The 20,825-nt window shown below is 40.0% G+C and overlaps 1 protein-coding gene across 1 annotated transcript in view; it reads right to left on the bottom strand.

The window, feature by feature from the left end:
* LOC127431765 (rab effector MyRIP-like) overlaps positions 1–20,825 on the bottom strand; it is a 203,654-nt gene that overhangs the window by 85,087 nt on the left and 97,742 nt on the right. The gene's annotated exons all lie outside the window — the stretch shown is intronic.

Here is a 20,825-nt window from a genome sequence, read left to right on the forward strand (position 1 = left end):
GGAGCTGGGAAGTCGCCAAATATTTTAAATAGTAGTCCAGGGTATGAAATTGGCACCCGCCAAATGTGGGTAGCCTATATAATGGCATGGTGGGTAATTTTGCTCATCTACCCGCCACTGCGGTGGGCTAACTGTAAGACGTCTCGGAGTGACACTTGACAAGAAATGCTCTTAGATACAAAGACATGCTCTTGAAGAAACACACTTTATTAAATTTTGAAAAACACAGGAAAGAAAAGTAATCTATGTGAAAACTGTTTGCAAGAATAGCGTTGTTGAGAATGCTGCAAATGACCTCAGATCATCTCAGGAAGTGCTCTAAATTTAGTTAGCTTTATTTCTACGGAGCAGTTCGCGCATAGCATGCATTGTGAACACAACTGCAGGTCCACTTTATAGCCTATACATCTGTATACAACATAAACAAGTTCACCTTGAACCTAAAATTTATTTATATTTCAATTATTATTTTTACATTTATTATTGTCTTTACATCTTAATTTGTATGATTCATTTTCCATCTGTTGTAGACGGATATTTGCGTGACGGCAAATTGAAGGGTGGTTACATAAGATTTTTTCGACCACTTTGTTATATTAATTTCTTTTTCATTTTGTTTGAAGAGCAATTTGAATTTAGAAATATCTTTGGTTTAAGTTTTTTGTGTTTCAATAAATTATTTTTTAAAGCAAAATCAATAAAATAATAATATTAACAGATCCCTCTGGTTGACGATGTAATCGGACATCACAATATTTTTTATAGAAATATCATGAACATATTTCTTGCATATAACCCAGCCCTAGTCTGGAGGCTTTGAATGTATAATTAAAACAGTTTTAAAGCACATACAATCATGAATTTATGTCTTCATCTGTCCATATACTGTATAAAAGAAATACAATTAACTGCTATTTATACAATTAACTGAAACCACATGTATATGTAAATTGATTCACATTACAAAACAACAGCCACCATAACATTTGCCTTATATGGCAGCAATCTATGCAGAAGTAAGCAGAGCATTTGATTTAAAAGTGACATTTTTTTTATGGTAAAGTACTTTGCCGGTTTGTGCAGAAACAACTATAACAGGGTAATTCTGTGTCAACTCAACCAGATGTCCCTGGCTCAAAACTTCTTTTTTTATATTTATTTTTTTTACTGGTAAAAATTATTATCAAAGCCAAAATATTAAAATGCCATGGCCCATAGATCAACATTTTTTCAAGCATTTTCAATGCTTGAAAACCACATGTGGGTCACATGGTATAAAACTACTACAAACAAAGGTCTGAAGTACAAATTCTTAAATTAGAAAAGTACCTTAATAGTAGGAGTATTTTTGAAATATTGCAATTTTCTTTCATGCTACTAGTGCAGAAACTGCATACTGCAACTTAAGTAAGCTTGAATGGAGCAGTGAGTTTGAAAAGGTCCCTCCATCACTGAAGGGATGAACATTTTTGGATTTTCTTGTTCCCTTCTGCCAACGATGTAAAGAAAGACAGTCATCATCAATGCTGCTTGTGGTGATATGCTGTGTATCCGCCACCATAGTTTGTGGTGTGTTCAACACTCTCGAATCACTGGTACATCTGGTGCCATCATTGATGTGTTCTAGCTGCATGGTAAGAACAATCAATGACAGCTGCATTCTTGCTCACCATCTGCACCCATTCAAGTACATAATTTAACCAGATGGCAATGGGCTGTTTTGGCAGGACAACATTTATCAAAATTCAGAAGCCTATATTGGGCCCAGTGTTTCCCATAGATGTGCAGTATCTATTGGATACAGTTTGAGCAATAAATTCAACAGTGGTACCAGCATGGAGCAATGAACTGCCATTATCAATGCACTTGTGCTGTCCATGGTGCTGATAAACATTAGCTACAACAAATATGCAGCTTAGTTTGCTTCAGTGGTAATCAAGTTTAAAGGCACACACACATGCATCTAGGATGGTGTCTCTATCGTTAGCCACATCAGTGGCCCTATATATGAGCACAGTAGCAATCTGATTTCATACACCTGAATAATGTAATTCTGTAGTAATTTAGGCCTAATTCGTGTCTCCAAGGCAAACAGGTTTCCACTGATATTAACATCTGCTAACATCCAACATCTATCTGTGGAAAATGTATGACTCCAGATGTTGAATTGCATGCCAAACTTTGAAATGACTAATATGGAATTATATTCATATTAGGGCTGCACAATTAATCAGAAAACTAATCGTGATTACAATTACGACTGCCACGATTATGTAATCGTGAAAACTGAAGATTACAGCATTCAATTTAAATCTGCTCCTGTTGCGTCAACGGTTTCTATTTACAATGTGTTTTTGCAGTGGTTGAGTATTCTAACCAATCACTAACATGTCTGTTGAGCAATAAAACGGCAATGGCCAATCAGAGCCGCTTAAAATAGTCCTCCGTCCCATCAGTAATGACAACTGATCCTAATGCGCAAATTTTAAACCATCTGAATGCCCAGATGCTTGCTTTACGTTCCACCTCTGTTCGTCACCTGACACTCGAAAAGAAGCTGTAGAACAAGAGCGAAAAGCACCTTGGAATTATTTTGGATTCATTGCATATTGCACAGCTCGCTTTGAACGTAGATGTTAAATACACTGCAAATGAGCAACACGACAAAACTAAAACACTCCTGTTCTAATCAAGGCATAGATGCGGTGTAAATAATTGATTTATTATGCTGATTAGACAGCTTTGTTTTTAATGAGAGCATTCGCGAGAGTGCAGAACTTTGTGTGGAGCGTCATTGAGCTTGTGTTGAAATGCAGGTCTCAAACAGTGTAAACCTGCAGTGTGACAGCAGTCATTGTAATAGGAGAGTTTGTCACATTGCTTGATTTCTGTGTAAAGTTTATTAAAAATGTAATAACAGTTTTGTTTTGTCATGTTAATAAGTAGGCCAATGTGAATTTGATTTGTACAAAATAGCAATAAAGGAATTGAACTTAACTGTTCCAAGTGTGTTTTGGAGGTGTAGCCTACATAAAGAATATGGCATGAATAGCATATTTCAGGAGTCATTATCATTATAGGAACATCTCATTATCACGTCTGCTCTAATAAGACCCATTTGCCACGCAGCTGGTATTAGTAGATTTAACATTTTCACGAATCGCACAAACTTCTATTGCAAATGACTGTTTTTAATTTCCAAAGTGCAACCACTGAGGCCAAAAATGATCTAACGATCATCTTACATGAACAAGATCACCACTGAAGATCTAACGGGATGAATGGTCCCCTGTCTAGCCACTAAAGGGCTTACTGAACACAATAAGTAACTTGCTCAGTTTAAATCGGCTGTTAATAAGTTTGAATATTGAATATGTCATATTATTTACTGTACGTGGACTACTAATTTAAGCAGTAATTTAGCAATAATTTAATTTATTTTATGCCATAGATATCCATTAAAAATAATTTTTATTTGGCCTAACATTAACAAACATTATTACAATATTTAATGCTTAAAAGATGCTTAAAAGAAACTGGAGTGCAGTTTATATCTACCATTGAAATCTGCTACTCTGAAGAACCGCATGGTTGCTTACTTTGTGACGTCACGGTATTTTAATATTTTAATTTACATTAATAATCGCAATTACAATATCAAGGGCAATAATCGACAATTATGATTTTTGCTATAATTGTGCAGCCCTAATTCATATACAAACTCTCTCTTTCTCTTTCCCTTTCTTTCTCTCTCAAACACTCACATATGAACACACTCACAAATATAGCAGACCTAGAGCAGTCTATATTGATAATGAAAAACTGTCAGCTCTGTGTCAGTGTGGTTATTCTTCACCGAAAACTAAATTAGGTAATAAAAAATAGCTTAGGGGAAAGGAGAGATAGAAAAAATTATAAATTGGGAAGAAGAAGTAAATAATGAATGTGTAAAAATAATTCAGTGTCACCTTAAACCTGTGAGCTAAAGCAGACAAACATTTCAACAAAATCAGCCACTGTCGAAATAACTAAGTTGCCTCTAGGAGTGTGAAAACACTACATAAGGGTATTGTTTTTTAACCCACCACCATTTGACTGAATTAAGATCAGCTTGCCATAACAAAAGCCCCAACTTCACCATTATGACCCCCCTAAACCTGATATGAGAACTGCTGTACAGAGAAAGCTCTAGCAATACATTTTTATATTGTAATTCAGCAAAGTGTCTGTATTGGAATTCATTATGCTAGATTTGCATTGCAGATAGATCTGCATTCAGGATAAGAGAGTTGTTTGAGATATTGATCTGTTTTTACTAGAGCACTGGGTTATAACACGCAGTGTTTTTTGCTGAATCCATATCAAATGGATTACAACAAAGAACTTGTTATTTACACAATGGGCTATTAAAGATTAAACGGGACAGTAAATGAACACAAATTATTGCATTGATAAAGATAATGAGCATGATTAGCAAAATTAGACAGATTAATGTAAACATTTTACAATGTAGATGCATTTTATAACATCAACACAATGCGAATAAGCATATTTTTTTATTAAATCTAATTATTTTAATTAATTAAAACATTTAAAATAGTTTTAAATACTTTTATTTAAAAAACATGTAATTTTTATTAAAAAATAATTTCAAAGTTTTATTACATTTTAATTTTATTATAAAAATGCTAAATAGGACAGAGTGAGAGAGATAAAGAAAGACTCTCTGTTTGTTTTGTGGTCTGTTTTACATTAAGTTATACAATACCCATCAATTATAATGGCCAGGGCACCACACCGGACACGCATCATTTCCCCTCTGTAATTCACTTCCTCTTTAACTGGTCATAATGAAGGGCCAGTTAACATATCATAGCCCTGATTGTACTGCAGACATTGATCACCTCAATGAACATGGCACACACACCTTCTGCCTCTGCCCATTCTTCTCTCCTTGCAAGTTGACATTCAATCAATCAGAACATAAAAGGAGCTCCATATGCAGTTAAATTGACAAGTACATCTCATGAAGCACAAAGAATATTGATTTATTTCCTTATTATCTAATGGTCCTGTCCCCTTCTCACAGGTATGAGAAGTAATGTGTTCTATACAGTAGGTGCTTATTCATTAGTCATTGACGAAAAGTCTCCAAATCTGCAATATTCACACACACAGACAACAATTCTGTATTTCACATATTAATACCATAGCATTGGCACTCCTGGGTGAATGTGATGAAGAAATGTGCAAATCATATTTGATCTGGATTTTATTGACTGTAAGGGAAGAGAGTGCATCTCTTGGTCCCTAAACAGTGGACACATTTACAGGTGCATCTCAATAAATTAGAATGTCGTGGAAAAGTTCATTTATTTCAGTAATTCAACTCAAATTGTGAAACTCGTGTATTAAATAAATTCAATGCACATAGACTGAAGTAGTTTAAGTCTTTGGTTCTTTTAATTGTGATGATTTTGGCTCACATTTAACAAAAACCCACCAATTTACTATCTCAAAAAATTAGAATATGGTGACATTGCAATCAGCTAATCAACTCAAAACACCTGCAAAGTTTTCCTGAGCCTTCAAAATGGTCTCTCAGTTTGGTTCACTAGGCTACACAATCATGGGGAAGACTGCTGATCTGACAGTTGTCCAGAAGACAATCACTGACACCCTTCACAAGGAGGGTAAGCCACAAACATTCATTGCCAAAGAAGCTGGCTGTTCACAGAGTGCTGTATCCAAGCATGTTAACAGAAAGTTGAGTGGAAGGAAAAAGTGTGGAAGAAAAAGATGCACAACCAACCGAGAGAACCGCAGCCTTATGAGGATTGTCAAGCAAAATCGATTCAAGAATTTGGGTGAACTTCACAAGGAATGGACTGAGGCTGGGGTCAAGGCATCAAGAGCCACCACACACAGACGTGTCAAGGAATTTGGCTACAGTTGTCATATTCCTCTTGTTAAGCCACTCCCGAACCACAGACAACGTCAGAGGCGTCTTACCTGGGCTAAGGAGAAGAAGAACTGGACTGTTGCCCAGTGGTCCAAAGTCCTCTTTTCAGATGAGAGCAAGTTTTGTATTTCATTTGGAAACCAAGGTCCTAGAGTCTGGAGGAAGGGTGGAGAAGCTCATAGCCCAAGTTGCTTGAAGTCCAGTGTTAAGTTTCCACAGTCTGTGATGATTTGGGGTGCAATGTCATCTGCTGGTGTTGGTCCATTGTGTTTTTTGAAAACCAAAGTCACTGCACCCGTTTACCAAGACATTTTGGAGCACTTCATGCTTCCTTCTGCTGACCAGCTTTTTAAAGATACTGATTTCATTTTCCAGCAGGATTTGGCACCTGCCCACACTGCCAAATGCACCAGAAGTTGGTTAAATGACCATGGTGTTGGTGTGCTTGACTGGCCAGCAAACTCACCAGACCTGAGCCCCATAGAGAATCTATGGGGTATTGTCAAGAGGAAAATGAGAAACAAGAGACCAAAAAATGCAGATGAGCTGAGGCCACTGTCAAAGAAACTTGGGCTTCCATACCACCTCAGCAGTGCCACAAACTGATCACCTCCATGCCACGCCGAATTGAGGCAGTAATTAAAGAAAAAGGAGCCCCTACCAAGTATTGAGTACATATACAGTAAATGAACATACTTTCCAGAAGGCCAACAATTCACTAAAAATGTTTTTTTTATTGGTCTTATGATGTATTCTAATTTGTTGAGATAGTGAATTGGTGGGTTTTTGTTAAATGTGAGCCAAAATCATCACAATTAAAAGAACCAAAGACTTAAACTACTTCAGTCTGTGTGCACTGAATTTATTTAATACACGAGTTTCACAATTTGAGTTGAATTACTGAAATAAATGAACTTTTCCACGACATTCTAATTTATTGAGATGCACCTGTACATGCACTTAAGAAAACGGTTTATTCCAGAGTTTTTGCAGAAAGCAGCTTTCTGAAACGTCATGTAAATGAAAACAGCGATTCCCTATCTGTCACTCACTCGATGTTGTATCGATGTAGTGACACTAGGGGTCACTCTTGGGAGCCCGAGACACATCTGGTCTTTGATAAAAGGCCAATGAAAATTGGCGAGTGGTATTTGCATACCACTCCCCCGGACATACGGTATAAAAGGAGCTGGTATGCAACCACTCATTCAGATTTTCTCTTCGGAGCCGAACAGTCGATGCTCACTAAGCTGAATTCCCACGGCTGTTCATTCACCTCTGCTGGATCTGACAGCGCATTTCAACGGCTTCTCCCCTCTCTGCACTGGTGCACTGCAGAGAACGCCCCTGGGTGCTTCGGCAGAAATAAAAGAGTATATTTCTCTAAAAGAATATATTTCTCTAAAAGAGCGGCACACACGGAACGTCTTTTTAAAGATGCGTCTTTTTAAAAATGACTTTCCGTTTGTGTGTTATTCCTGGTTGCGCTCTTTATTTCTCGCCCTCTGACGGCTACGATCACTGTCTTTTGTGTCTGGGCACTGCTCACACTGAGACAGCATTTGTGGATGGGTCATGTACTCATTGCGAGAACATGTCCATGGCAATGATGCGGTCGCGGCTTACCTTCGTAAGAAAGAAAGCCACCCCAGAGGCTCCCCGCCTCGGTCCTTCTACCCACAGGTATGAGGCCAGCGCGGCTAGCACTGGGGGTGACTTGGGGACCCCAATGGGACCACTGCCACTGGGTATCCCCCCACGGACCTCCCATTCCCCAGCATGCTCGTCTGCCCCGATCGGGCTTCCGGATGAGTCTTCCTTGGGCAGAGGCCCATGCTTGTAGTAACTCCTCCCCCGTAGGGTAGGACCTACCATGGGACTTCTCCACATGGCATACTTCCGACAAAGCTCGGCACGACCATGTGATGTATTTCCACTTAAATATCCCCCCTTCTGGGTGGGGTGCTGTCTCCGCGATGTCTTCCCCTTGAGAGGGACACCCCCCCGACTAGACCTGGTGGCCCCAGTCGGTTAATTCCCTTTTTTTGGGGAGAGGAAAAAAAAGGGGAAAAGAGGCCATAACTGGGCTAGCCCATCTCTATCTTTTGGGTAGTTGACTTGTCCCCAAAGGGCTGTTCAACATTCGTAACAGTGTTGGGGGAGGTTACGTGTCGGCCTGGTGTGCTGCCTACGAGGCACACAGTGGTCTGCCCATCACACACCGCCAGTTCACGTAACACAGTTCAGCCAGTTGCGGCATTTCGTATAGACACAACGTCGAGTGAGTGACAGATTGGGAACATCCTGGTTACTTGCGTAACCTCCGTTCCCTGATGGAGGGAATGAGACGTTGTGTCCCTCCTGCCACAATGATGAACTACCCGCTGAAATGGCCAGGACCTTGTCTCAGCTCCTCAGCACAAAACCTGAATGAGTGGTTGCATACCAGCTCCTTTTATACCAGTATGTCCGGGGGAGTGGTATGCAAATACCACTCGCCAATTTTCATTGGCCTTTTATCAAAGACCAGAGGTGTCTCAGGCTCCCAAGAGTGACCCCTAGTGTCACTACATCGACACAACGTCTCGTTCCCTCCATCAGGGAATGGAGGTTACGCAAGTAACCAGGACGTTTCCTTTGCTGTTTAAGGGATTAAGAGAAAGTGGTTTAACACATATAGGTTTCTCCAAGAGAAAGCTGCTTATGTGGCCATGTAAACACGGTGTTCTAACAGGTTTCTGAGGAGTGTGCATGTGTGTGGAACAGACTGGAGAACAAATGTCATAGGACGGAGCCCAACAACAAGTCAACAAAACATTTCTGGGAGTACAGAGGGAAAAGCACATACACTATAAACTATACCCATTAATAAACTCCACTGTAAAATATTGACGGTCCCTCTCGTTCATGTATATGCACTTGTATATTGATGGAATCCCGGAGTTTTACGTAAGGGAACCCCACTATTGAAGCACAATTCTGCTGCAGGTCACGATAGAAAGGTAAGGAAGCAAACACAGCAACAACTCTGGAATATCTGGAAATAAAGTGAAGCAACAGAGAATAAAATAGGTAAGTCTTCATCGGATGCCATGTTTGTTATTTTGTTAAAATTACGTTGCTCAGGAGAAGGTTGCTTAATGACAGAGATGCATGTGTACAGGGGTAAAGAGTACGCCGCTTATAAAGTGCATGTAAACTGGAAGCAAACCTTTCTCACAATAACCCGCTTTCTGGTGTCCATGTAAACTGAGGGTGCATCTCAATCAGCTCCCTAGTGCAGTAGTCAGGGCACTGATCAGGGAGTTAACCATTTTCAGGGCTGTCTCAATCACAAAATCGTTACAGTCCACTGAAACGTTCACTCCCTAAAAAAATCCCATAATGCACCGTAAAAACCAGGGACCATCGTTGCTAACTATGTTCCCTTACCGGAAACGTTGTTGTGTCTTCTGAAGTCTCTCAAGTCATTAGATGACAAGCACAAGTGTAAAACTATGAAATACAAGCCTGTTGTTTGTAATGTCTTTCATTCATATACAGTATACCATGAAAGTGAAACAACCTTTTAAATATTTTTACAAAATATACAAAATATAAGTTGTTAAAAGAAGGTTTAAAATTCACTCCTATATATTTTTATATCTTTATATATGTCATTTATCTGTTATAATAACACTGTACGTATGAATTTCTTCAATAAAAATGAATGACAGTATCATTTATACATGTCATGGTGCTGATTAATAATAGCCGTGCTTCGATGTGCGAGCTCGTTAACGCATCGCAGCTTGTTGAGTCATAAGTGTCCCAGTGATCAGTGGATGAACACCCTTGCCAGTGCCCGAATTCATGTACAGCACTATATACTGATTCACGAGTCAAGACATAGGGAGCTAGGGAGCTGATTGAGACGCAGGGGTAGTCCGTGAGAAATCAGTAGTGAGGTGAGAGTATGCAGTGTCGTGTTTCCTAATTTCAAGGGAATGTAAGCGTAAGCGTAGTTCTAGCAGGAGACTCTCAGCTGTACATTATCACGCAATTATCTAGTTAGCTCTTAGCCAATCATACATCAGCCAATGCTTTAAAAGCCTGCTTACATTCTACCTCTTTGCAGTTTCAGTGTGCCAACACAGCAATTCATTCTACAGCTTACTAAACTCAGCAAAAAAAGAAACCTCCCTTTTTCAGGACACTGTATTTTAAAGATAATTTTGTAAAAATCCTTGTTCAATGAACCATAAACAATTAATGAACATGCACCTGTGGAACAGTCGTTAAGACACTAACAGCTTACAGACGGTAGGCAATTAAGGTCACAGTTATAAAAACTTAGGACACTAAAGAGACCTCTCTACTGACTCTGAAAAACACCAAAAGAAAGATGCCTAGGGTCCCTGCTCATCTGCGTGAACATGCCTTAGGCATGCTGCATGGAGGCATGAGGACTGCAGATGTGGCCAGGGCAATAAATTGCAATGTCCATACTGTGAGATGCCTAAGACAGCGCTACAGGGGGACAGGAAGGACAGCTGATCATCCTCACAGTGGCAGACCATGTGAAAACAACACCTGCACAGGATCGGTACATCCGAATATCACACCTGCAGGACAGGTACAGGATGGCAACAACAACTGCCCGAGTTACACCAGGAATGCACAATCCCTCCATCAGTGCTCAGACTGTCCGCAATAGGCTGAGAGAGGCTGGACTTAGGGCTTGTAGGCCTGTTGTAAGGCTGGTCCTTTCCAGACATCACCGGCAACAACGTCGCCTATGGGCACAAACCCACCTTCTCTGGACCAGACAGGACTGGCAAAAAGGGCTCTTCATTGAAGAGTCGCGGTTTTGCCTCACCAGGGGTGAACTCGCGTTTATCGTCGAAGGAATGAGCATTACACCGAGGCCTGTATGCTGGAGCGGGATTGATTTGGAGGTCATGGTCAGGGGCGATGTGTCACAGCATCATTGGACTGAGCTTGTTGTCATTGCAGGCAATAACAACGCTGTGTGTTACATGGAAGACACCCTCCTCCCTCATGTGATACCCTTCCTGCAGGCTCATCCTGACATGACCCTCCAGCATGACAATGCCATCAGCCATACTGCTCGTTCTGTGCGTGATTTCCTGCAAGACAGGAATGTCAGTGTTCTGCCATGGCCAGTGAAGAGCCAGGATCTCAGTCCTATTGTGCACATCTGGGACCTGTTGGATCAGAGGGTGAGGGCTAGGACCATTCCCCTCAGAAATGTCCGGGAACTTGCAAGTGCCTTGGTGGAAGAGTGGGGTAACATCTCACAGCAAGAACTGGCAAATCTGGTGCAGTCCATGAGGAGGAGATGCACTGCAGTACTTAATGCAGCTGGTGGCCACACCAGATGCTGACTGTTACTTTTGATTTTGACACCCCCCCCCCCCCCCCCCCCGGATCAGTTTATGTCTTAGTTGTTCAATCATTTTATGTTCATACAAATATTTACATATATGAAAATAAAAGCAGTTGAAAGTGAGAGGACGTATCTTTTTTTGCTGTGTTTATGTCCGACACCGAGTCAGCTTCACTCCCCGATGAGCTAATACCCAGCTCTAGACATGGATTTAGTCACTTGCTTCTTACCTTATATCCAGGATCAGCAGCTCCTTGCCGCAGCACACGTCCACTATTCCAGAGTCTCAGTGGGATCGTGGCCCTCTTGGAATGATAATAGAAATGTTAACCTGGCATCTCAGTCAACCCCGATCTCTCCTGGCCACAGGTGAACCAGCTCATACAGAACAACTTAGGAAGCCCGCCTTCCCTCCCCGACAATGCCGCCGCTCCATCTCAACATTCTGCCCTGCATCAAACCTACGGGGCATAAACGATCAGCAAATCCGGATCTTAATCCAGATCTCAGTCTTGTAGGAGACCTCCCTCAGTCGAGCCACCGCATCTACCGCAATGGGAATGCACGACCCAGTGCTGGAAGGCGCACGCTCCTCGCCAAGTCCGTCAAAATCATTGCCTCAAGGCAGCAGCTGGTCCCCATCAGAAATACGCTAAATTCTCAATCTTCATCAAATGCATTTAGAGGATGGTTTATGGGACTTAGGCTTTCTGCTGCCAATGATGTCTGTTCATCATAACCCTCATCTGCATCAACATCAAATTCAAGCAGCCATATTTCATTTCAATATAGCATTCGGTTCTCATAGTTCATGGTAGGCGATCGCACATTTCACAGTGTGATGGCCTCACCATGCGGGTAACTGAGTTCAAGGTTCACAATGCTGATTCATTCACCATGTTGCATGCCCGAATGTACCCCTATTCATGCATGTCATCATGCATAAGTACTTAGAGTACAGGGTCTTATTACTCCATTCAGTTAAGATGATGACTTGTTTAGTTTTGTTGGTCGCTCCTATCGAACGTTAAATCATGAAATTTTTCTTACTTCATACATCCGCTTCCGTGTTCTCCAAATAAGGAAGCACCACTTGTTGTTGCACGTCTCTGACACCTAGCGGTAGGCTCCACTCATTACATTTCCGTATTTCAACAGCACATTTCATTACCAGTGCAATGTATTTTGCTGCCTTATATGATCAAGTCAAACAGGGGTCTTATTCCTATTCCACAATTACGTTTGTGTTTTATTACTCATTCAGGCATCGTTACAGTGCAGAGATTTGTATTATATGGCTCTCTGTAAATCGTTCATTCTTTCATTCTTTTCCTGCACGGGCAGAAAGGACTCGACTCCCTCGCCCCCTGCTTCCTATCTCCGGCAGGATCTGACAGTTCAAATAGAAATCTCATCGGACCATCAGATGGAGCTTACACCAAAAGAGAAAATATATCCTGTGGTTCAATATAATTTCATCAAATAAATTTCATGTCAACTTTACCAAGTCTGCAAGTCTTTCTGATAGAACCAAGGTTACAGTCGTAACCACAATTTTCACCCTTTTAAATTTGGTCACTTTGATGCTAAGTCAGTAGCTGACACGATGGGAAATGTATACCATCACACCGTGCTATTGATTCACACGTATGAGGCAATGCCTACTAGCCAGTAGGGTGGGTAAAACGGCAATGACATAGTCTCACTTTCATATTGAGCAACACAAAGGAAAAGAGAGAAAGCTTAATAACCATTTATGGTTAGGAAATATAACAATGACACTAACCAAACTGGGTACAAAGATATCCATCCACACCGCAGTGGGGAGAAAAGATCAAAACGTTTGTTGACTGACAAAAAAATGTAATGCCACTATCCGACAGTGTAGTAGAACATTACAAATATTGCTCTTCACACTTGGAAGAGTCAAGGAACAACATGGTCATGAGACCAACAGTGAGTACAGAAATGACAATGGCCAGTAAGGCAGTGAACATTAAGAGATCAACCCTCTTTTGCAACAAGGATATTATTGTAAACTAAAATGAAAACAAAGATGAAAACCTGAAAAAAAAAAAAAAAAAAAACTTTTGGAAAAACTGAAACTAAACTAAGAGTTTGTTTCCTCTCCCCTTCCCTAGCTCTCTCTGGTCTCTGTTCACATATTATTAGGGTCTGAACCTCAGTCTGATTATGTCGTCAACGTGAGTACAAGCAGCAGCTTTTTACCACTGTAATTAGATAATAACTCAAAAAGACATCAGCTTCACTGTGCTATTAAAGTATTCATCTCTTTCCATTTTTCACTATAACTTTACTTGCATAGAACGACACTTGTGTTTGTCTGCCACAGATGCACTGAATGTGCAATGATGTGAAGAATGTTAGCGTTTATCTGCAGCGGGCCTGCGGATGTCTTGCAAGAGATGTGATGAATGTGACAAGCAGGTAAATATATTATACCATAATAATTGCGATCAGGAGCCTGCAAAGACAATATATACATCATCACAAGCGGTTCACTTTTGTGATTTGGTACGACTGTATTCATATCAGCAGCGAACCATACCAGAGTGTACATGAACTGTACCCCAGACTACCTTTTCAAGCAGACTCAGGACTTCGGAAAGCCGACTTTGGAAAATGGCGTTCACATAATCCAAATTAATCGAACTTTGACATCATTTGAACCCAGGTGCGCACCTAAAGTGCTAGTGTGAAAGCACCTTAAACAAATTTTCATGGCTCTGAAACTAACTAAAATAAAAATAATATTGAATAATATTTAGTTTTTGTTTATATTGCGGTATGTTATTAAACCTTTAAACCCGCCATTATCGTAACATTAAGATTCCACTAGACGGCGATAATAGACTGCCTATTGACCTCACTGCATTAGCAACATAGTGGGAATAACTACCATCATGGAGAGAAGCAAAGCAGGTAAAAAATGTGCTAGTTGTGTCTGGGACTTTACAATTATGACACAATTGCACTTTTTTAGTATTAGGTGTATTGGGGGTTAAATAAAATTTAACCTCTGTTAACAGCATGTGTAATTGACACACATGCTGCACCTGATGAGCCGCAGAAGGCGTATAGTGGAAGGAGAAAGGAGCGGCTTCGGCTTCCCGAACAGAAGCAAGCTGAGAGCAAAGCGTATTTAATTTCATGCATTCACAGTGAACACAATCAGTGAGCGCTTGTGCCCTTCAGACAGAGGGACATATCGCTCACATTTGGGAAACGCCATCTCGAAAAAGACATCATTTAGCTTTACACTTAAAGCTGCACTACGTAACTTTGTGCTCTCAAGCGACATCTATGGTTGAAACTTAAAACTGCAAGCAATTTGCATAAGAATATATTACGTCAGTCGTGTTCTGGCACTGCTCTTGTGGCGGATGAATCTCCCAATTTGAGTTTACTTTGACATCGCCTGTGTGTGATCATGACTGGAGCCAGAGTCCTAACGTGCTATTTTCATGTTGATATTATGTTATACGATTAAACATTTGAAATGGAAATATTACTTGCTTTGATGAAGATAAACAACAGTCTTATTTACATATTTGAATGAATTTTACACTTAAAGCGCTTTTCTGAGACTACACTCAAAGCACTTTTAAATAGAGAACAGGGGACTCTCCTCAGCCAACACCAGTATATCTTAATATGATTATTAAAGTGTTTTATCTACTATTAATGTTTGAATTGTACTACAATTTTCAATTTAAGAGGTTAAACTCATGATGTGGCTGATACGAGTTCAATAGAAGACTTTATTATTTTTATACTATATTGTCCAGCCCCAGTTACTACAACAGAATGTCTATGCAATGCACACAATAACACTAAACTAAAAACATAAAAGGAGGATTCAATAATGATGGGGATAAAATATGCTTTATTAAATGTAAAAATAATATGTGTAAATATGCAATATAACAATTAAAAGAAGTCCATTCCAGAAGTCATACATATTAAACATGCCACAGTAACTTCACAAGACAACGTAGATACATCACGATCGGTTAACACACGAGTAATGTTTGATTCATAAAAGCATGACAAGCAATATAATCTTCAACAACCCTACCAGAAAACATATCCAAGAATTATAGAAAGCAAACAACTTTGCCAAACGGATAACAGATAAACATCCATCTAGGCTACAATGAACTGAACTGTGTGAGTGTTACTGAACTGAGCTGAACAGCTTAGTTAGATTCTCCAGCCGCAACATGAGACAGGCGACACTTCTTTCTGGTGAATGTGGACATGACATAATAACACAAGGATGAACGTCATAAGCCAGCAATTTTGCACCAAATCGAACCAGACAGCTCAAAATAAAAAATGTTTTTAGAGGCTTACCGTAGTGAATTGGGGTAAGGTCAGTACATTGTTTTGAACACTGATTGTTTATGCACTCAATCAATAATGGCAATTTGTTCATTTTCAACCAAAAAATCGTACATAGTGCAGCTTTAATAAAACACACAACAACAATCACAATGCAATAGCGTTTCAAACGCAGAAGTGATAAAGGATGCAATGTTTGTTGGAGCACAGGCAGGGAGATATAATCCACTTGCTGTTAAGGTGTGCAAATTCAATGACAATGATTCGGGAGTCCAGAGCACGAGATGTTGTTCGGTTTATATGCCCGCAATGATGAGTGCGTCAGGGGTGGAGCATCAAGCATCATCTGACAATAGATTGGTGTGATTTTATAGGGCTTCAGAGATCATCACTCCTAGGAGGAGTTTCCCATATTGTCAGCTACTGATGCAGTGTCGAAGTAACAGACTTGAAAGAGAACTCATAATTCTGGTCTTCACAACCCTTCTGGGATCAGTGTCATGCAGTGCATGCTGTTCAGCTCATTTAAACTAATGGTAATGCTGCAGTTTGGGGTGTGATGTGGTGTGGTCTATACAAGAGGAGTGAGAAAATGAAACTGCTAATTATTTCAGAGCTTCTAAATATTAATTTAGTGGGCACCCTGAGGCACTAAAATATTGAGTTTTGATAGTAAGACTGGATTCATCAACCGTAAAACCTAGAAAATTTCCAACAGAACTGGAAAATGTTGGACATTACTCATACATAATCAGGTTGGTCTATTGGTTTTTAAAGATAAAACAAACTGATGTGCAGCATGTGAACTCCCATCTGCGCACATACACACACATGCACGCACAGACATATCAAATCCTGTCAAAACAAGAAAATACAAGAGGTTGTATATCGAAGCTAAGAGCTGCAAAATTTACAGTACCTGTCCTTACAGGCTCTCTCGCATTTTCCTTCAAATCTACAGTGTTGATACACATACACACACATGCACACAGACATAAATATCTACCCCAGGAGCGTGATCTCTGCCCAGCTCTGCTTTCATTAACGGAGGGAGTAAAAAATACTTGACAGTCACCACACACACACACACTCACACACACAAGTGGTAGTTGAGAGGCCTGTTTGACTTGCATAATGTCCTGACACATGAACAGAAGAATATGTCAGGTCATAAAATGTTATATGCAATATCCCTGCAGTAAAAATGGATATAAAAATAAGTTACCAAGAAAACACACCTCTCTAAATGGTACCAAAAAGTAAAATTTTGACATGTACCATGGAAAATACTATGTTTTTTTGGACATATACCATGGTTATACTATGTTTTTGGATAAATACCATGGTGATACCATGTTTTTGGACACATACCATGGCAAAGCCATGTTTTTTGGATATATTAAGGTAATTCCATGGTATTCTTTGAAATGCCACACAAACACCATGGTGCATGAATATGGTAATCATTTAGTAGTATGGTATACAGTACTGTGCAAAAGTTTTAGGCACTGGGGAAATATTGCATAGTGAGGATGTCTTCAAAATGAATGCCATAAATAGTTTTCGTTTATCAATTAACGTCATACAAAGTCCAGTAAACATAAAAAAGCTAAATCAATATTTGGTGTGACCACCTTTGCCTTCAAAACAGCACCAATTCTCCTAGGTACACCTGGATACAGTTTTCCTTGGTTGTTGGCAGATAGGATGTTCCAAGCTTCTTGGAGAATTCACCACAGTTCTTTTATCTATTTCGGCTGTCTCAATTGCTTCTGTCTCTTCTTGTAATCCCAGACTGACTCAATATTCAGTGGGGGGCTCTGTGGGGACCATGCCATCTGTTGCAGGGCTCCTTGTTATTTTATTCTATTTGCAAAATAAATGTTTGGGAGTCTAAAATGTATATATCCTATTGACACACAAAAGCTGAAAATATAAATAACCATCTTAAGACAAATGTTTTTGTGAAACATCATATGTGCCTAAGACTTTTGCACAGTACTGTATATCACAAGTTTTTAGTATGTTTTGAGAATGATTGTTTTATCTGAAGCTCTCTGCGTGTCAGTTTATAGAAGAGTATGTGTGTAAATGTGTGAGTTTAAGAAGACAACACACAAGAAATGGCCCATCTGAGCAGAAATGTGAATATGACATTATCAATAATGCATTTTTGAACTGACAAGACCTCGCTCACAGCTCTGTGTGTGTGTGTGTGTGTGTGCGTGTGTGTGTGTGTGTGTGAGCGCTATTCCAGTGTATTCCCATGAACTCATTAGGCTGTCCTTTGGAATGCTATAAATAATTCATTAATTAATTCATCTAATTATTGACTAAATGGCAAGATGTTTACCCAGTGTATGTGTTTCAGTTTATGTGAGTGAGCATGTGTGTTAGAAATGAGACTGGCCATTTGACAGACTAAATCTTGTCATAAAATGCTATATGGGTAGAATATTGCAGCATAAAGGAACACTGAATGAGTTCTTTGTCTTTCACAAAGCCACATCAGAGAGAGAACTGACATGTCAGGATAAGAAACTCAAACACTCATGATACTGAGATCAAATAAGTCTGTGACACATTGACACGTTTTTGCAAAGTGACAGAAAAACGAACATGAGACCACATAGAGCAGTGATGTTTTGTTTATTTGCTGTCTTTGCAAAGACACATGTCTACTTAGCTATATAAATGGGCACATACCATAGATTTATATTGTTTCTATATAAGGCTAATTATTTATTTATTTTTTCCCCTTTTTCTCCCCAATTTGTAATGCCCAATTTCCAATGCACTCTAAGTCCTTGTGGTGGCGTAGTGACTCACCTCAATCTGGGTGGTGGAGGACGAATCTCAGCTGCCTCCGCGTCTGAGACTGTCAACCTGCGCATCATATCACGTGGCATGTTGAGTGTGTTACCGCGGAGATATCGCGTGTGGAGGCTTCACGCCATCCACTGCGGCATCCACGCACAACTCACCACGCACCCCACCGAGAGTGAACCACATTATAGCGACCACGAGGAGGTTACCCTATGTGACTCTACCCTCCCTAGCAACCGGGCCAATTTGGTTGCTTAAGAGACCTGGCTGGAGTCACTTAGCACGCCCTGGGATTCGAACTCACGAACTCCAGGTGTGGTTGTCAGCGTATTTACTCAATGAGCTACCCAGGCCCCCAAAGCTAATTATTAATACTGCAAACTAACCCTAACCCACATCTTAACCCTACCACTAAAAAAAAAAAAAACGTTAGATTTTCCAATCAAAGACGTCCCCAAATGTCGGCAAAAGGTGGTTTGATTAGATTAAGATAACTTTTGGATAGATTCGGATGACTTTATGGATGGCATCTGGATGGATTAGGATTAGGACGACTTTTGGATGACTTCAGAGTGGATATCTTATTTTGGATGCCGTCATTGATTACATTTTTTTGCATGTAGTTAAATGCATTGATTGAAAATTGTTCCAATAACACTTTGAGCAATAAATATGAAGCAAATAAAGTTTTTGTGGGTTCTCCAGGATACTGTGCATGACAAACTGCCTACTGGAATGGTATAACACTGCTGCACTGAAGCTTAATTTCCTACAGAAGCTCTACATGCACTCACCTGGGTCTGCCAGATTGCTTTTGACAGGCATGACAAGCCAAACACTGAATCCCAGGCTTCTCTGGTACACAATGCAATCATTAATCTTTCTCCGGTTGTTTGCTATATGCCCTGCCCTCAGGACTTCATTGGCACTAACCAAAATCCCTTTCAAGCAAAGTCAGTCCACTTGGCGACCATCTTTGGAACACTCCCGAGCAGCTATTTACTAAGGATTCAAGCTGTATTAAAGTGCAGCTCCTATTTACTTGAATGGAGAAAGACCAAAATCTCCAATACGGTTGGTCAAGAATACGATCAAAGACAATATTTAAAATCAGCAGTAAAATCTGACAACAATGGTATCATAAGCTTCTTTAGCTCAGATCAGGCTAAAAACCGCTATTTTTCAGGCTGATCCAGTTAATGCACATTCTTGAGCTGACAGACAGCCAGTGTCTGTATCTAAAAGGTGACTGGCCCTTTTGCCTGAAAGGTGGGACTTCCTTTTTTACATCCGCCATATTGGGTGTTCCAATTTCTCCCATTCATTTTAAACAAGTTCTTCATCTCGGGCTATATAGTCTCTGGACTAACAGAGATAGATTAGTTGAGCGTAGTCAGCACGGGCTTTAAAATTAAACCTGAATCGAACCCGACCCAAGTCTAAAGTCATACTTGAAAAACTGCCAGAACCCGAAACCCGTTGATTTGTTGGGTCCTACCAGGCCTTGATCTATAGCATACATACAAAACTCTTTTTAATTAAGGTCCAAGGTCTGTGTGCACACATAAATACTTCAGGTAAGATCATAAATATTTAATGACAAAATGCTTCATGAAATGTTAACAAGCCCTCTTCAAAAACAATAGCGTAAACCGGCCTTAGGTAGTTTGCTGGTCTTGGCTGGTTTAAAGTGGTTCAAGTGATATACCAGCTTGACCAAGATGATGTTTAGCTTGTTTAACTTGTTAACCAACTACTTTCCAAGCCTGTCCAGCTTTACCCTTTAAAATCAGCAAAACAGTTTGGCACTGACCTCTGTATGGGCGATGCCTCATACATAGCTAAACTGCATATTCACAGTGTACAAGGATATTATTTTAGCGGAAAGTTTTTTTATAACTTCACTTCAGTATAAAGTACAGCATTAAAAAGAGGCTGCTTGGCAATTCGTTTTTTTTTTTTTTTTTTGCTGTTTTCACAAACGCTCAACATACGCCCACAAATTCTTTACCCCAACAAAATTTCCCCATGCAAAGATAAATGTGACAGCGCCTTAATGGATCGCCAAAAGTAATTCAACTTCTGCCAGGGAAGTGAAGCTGATAAGACTTCCTAATCTAACTACTGTTACTCTAAGCAGAAGAGGTTTTTGGGTGGGCCGCATGGCATGAATAATCATTTTAAACAATCCTGGTGTGGAATGAGCATCTGAGGTGAATCAGTTATGCAATTAGCTTTTTACATTTGATCATTTTAAGTTACTTTGTCCAAGAACTGGGACAG

The sequence above is a fragment of the Myxocyprinus asiaticus genome, chromosome 41 (assembly GCF_019703515.2).
Source record: "Myxocyprinus asiaticus isolate MX2 ecotype Aquarium Trade chromosome 41, UBuf_Myxa_2, whole genome shotgun sequence".
Taxonomy (NCBI): Eukaryota; Metazoa; Chordata; class Actinopteri; order Cypriniformes; family Catostomidae; genus Myxocyprinus; species Myxocyprinus asiaticus.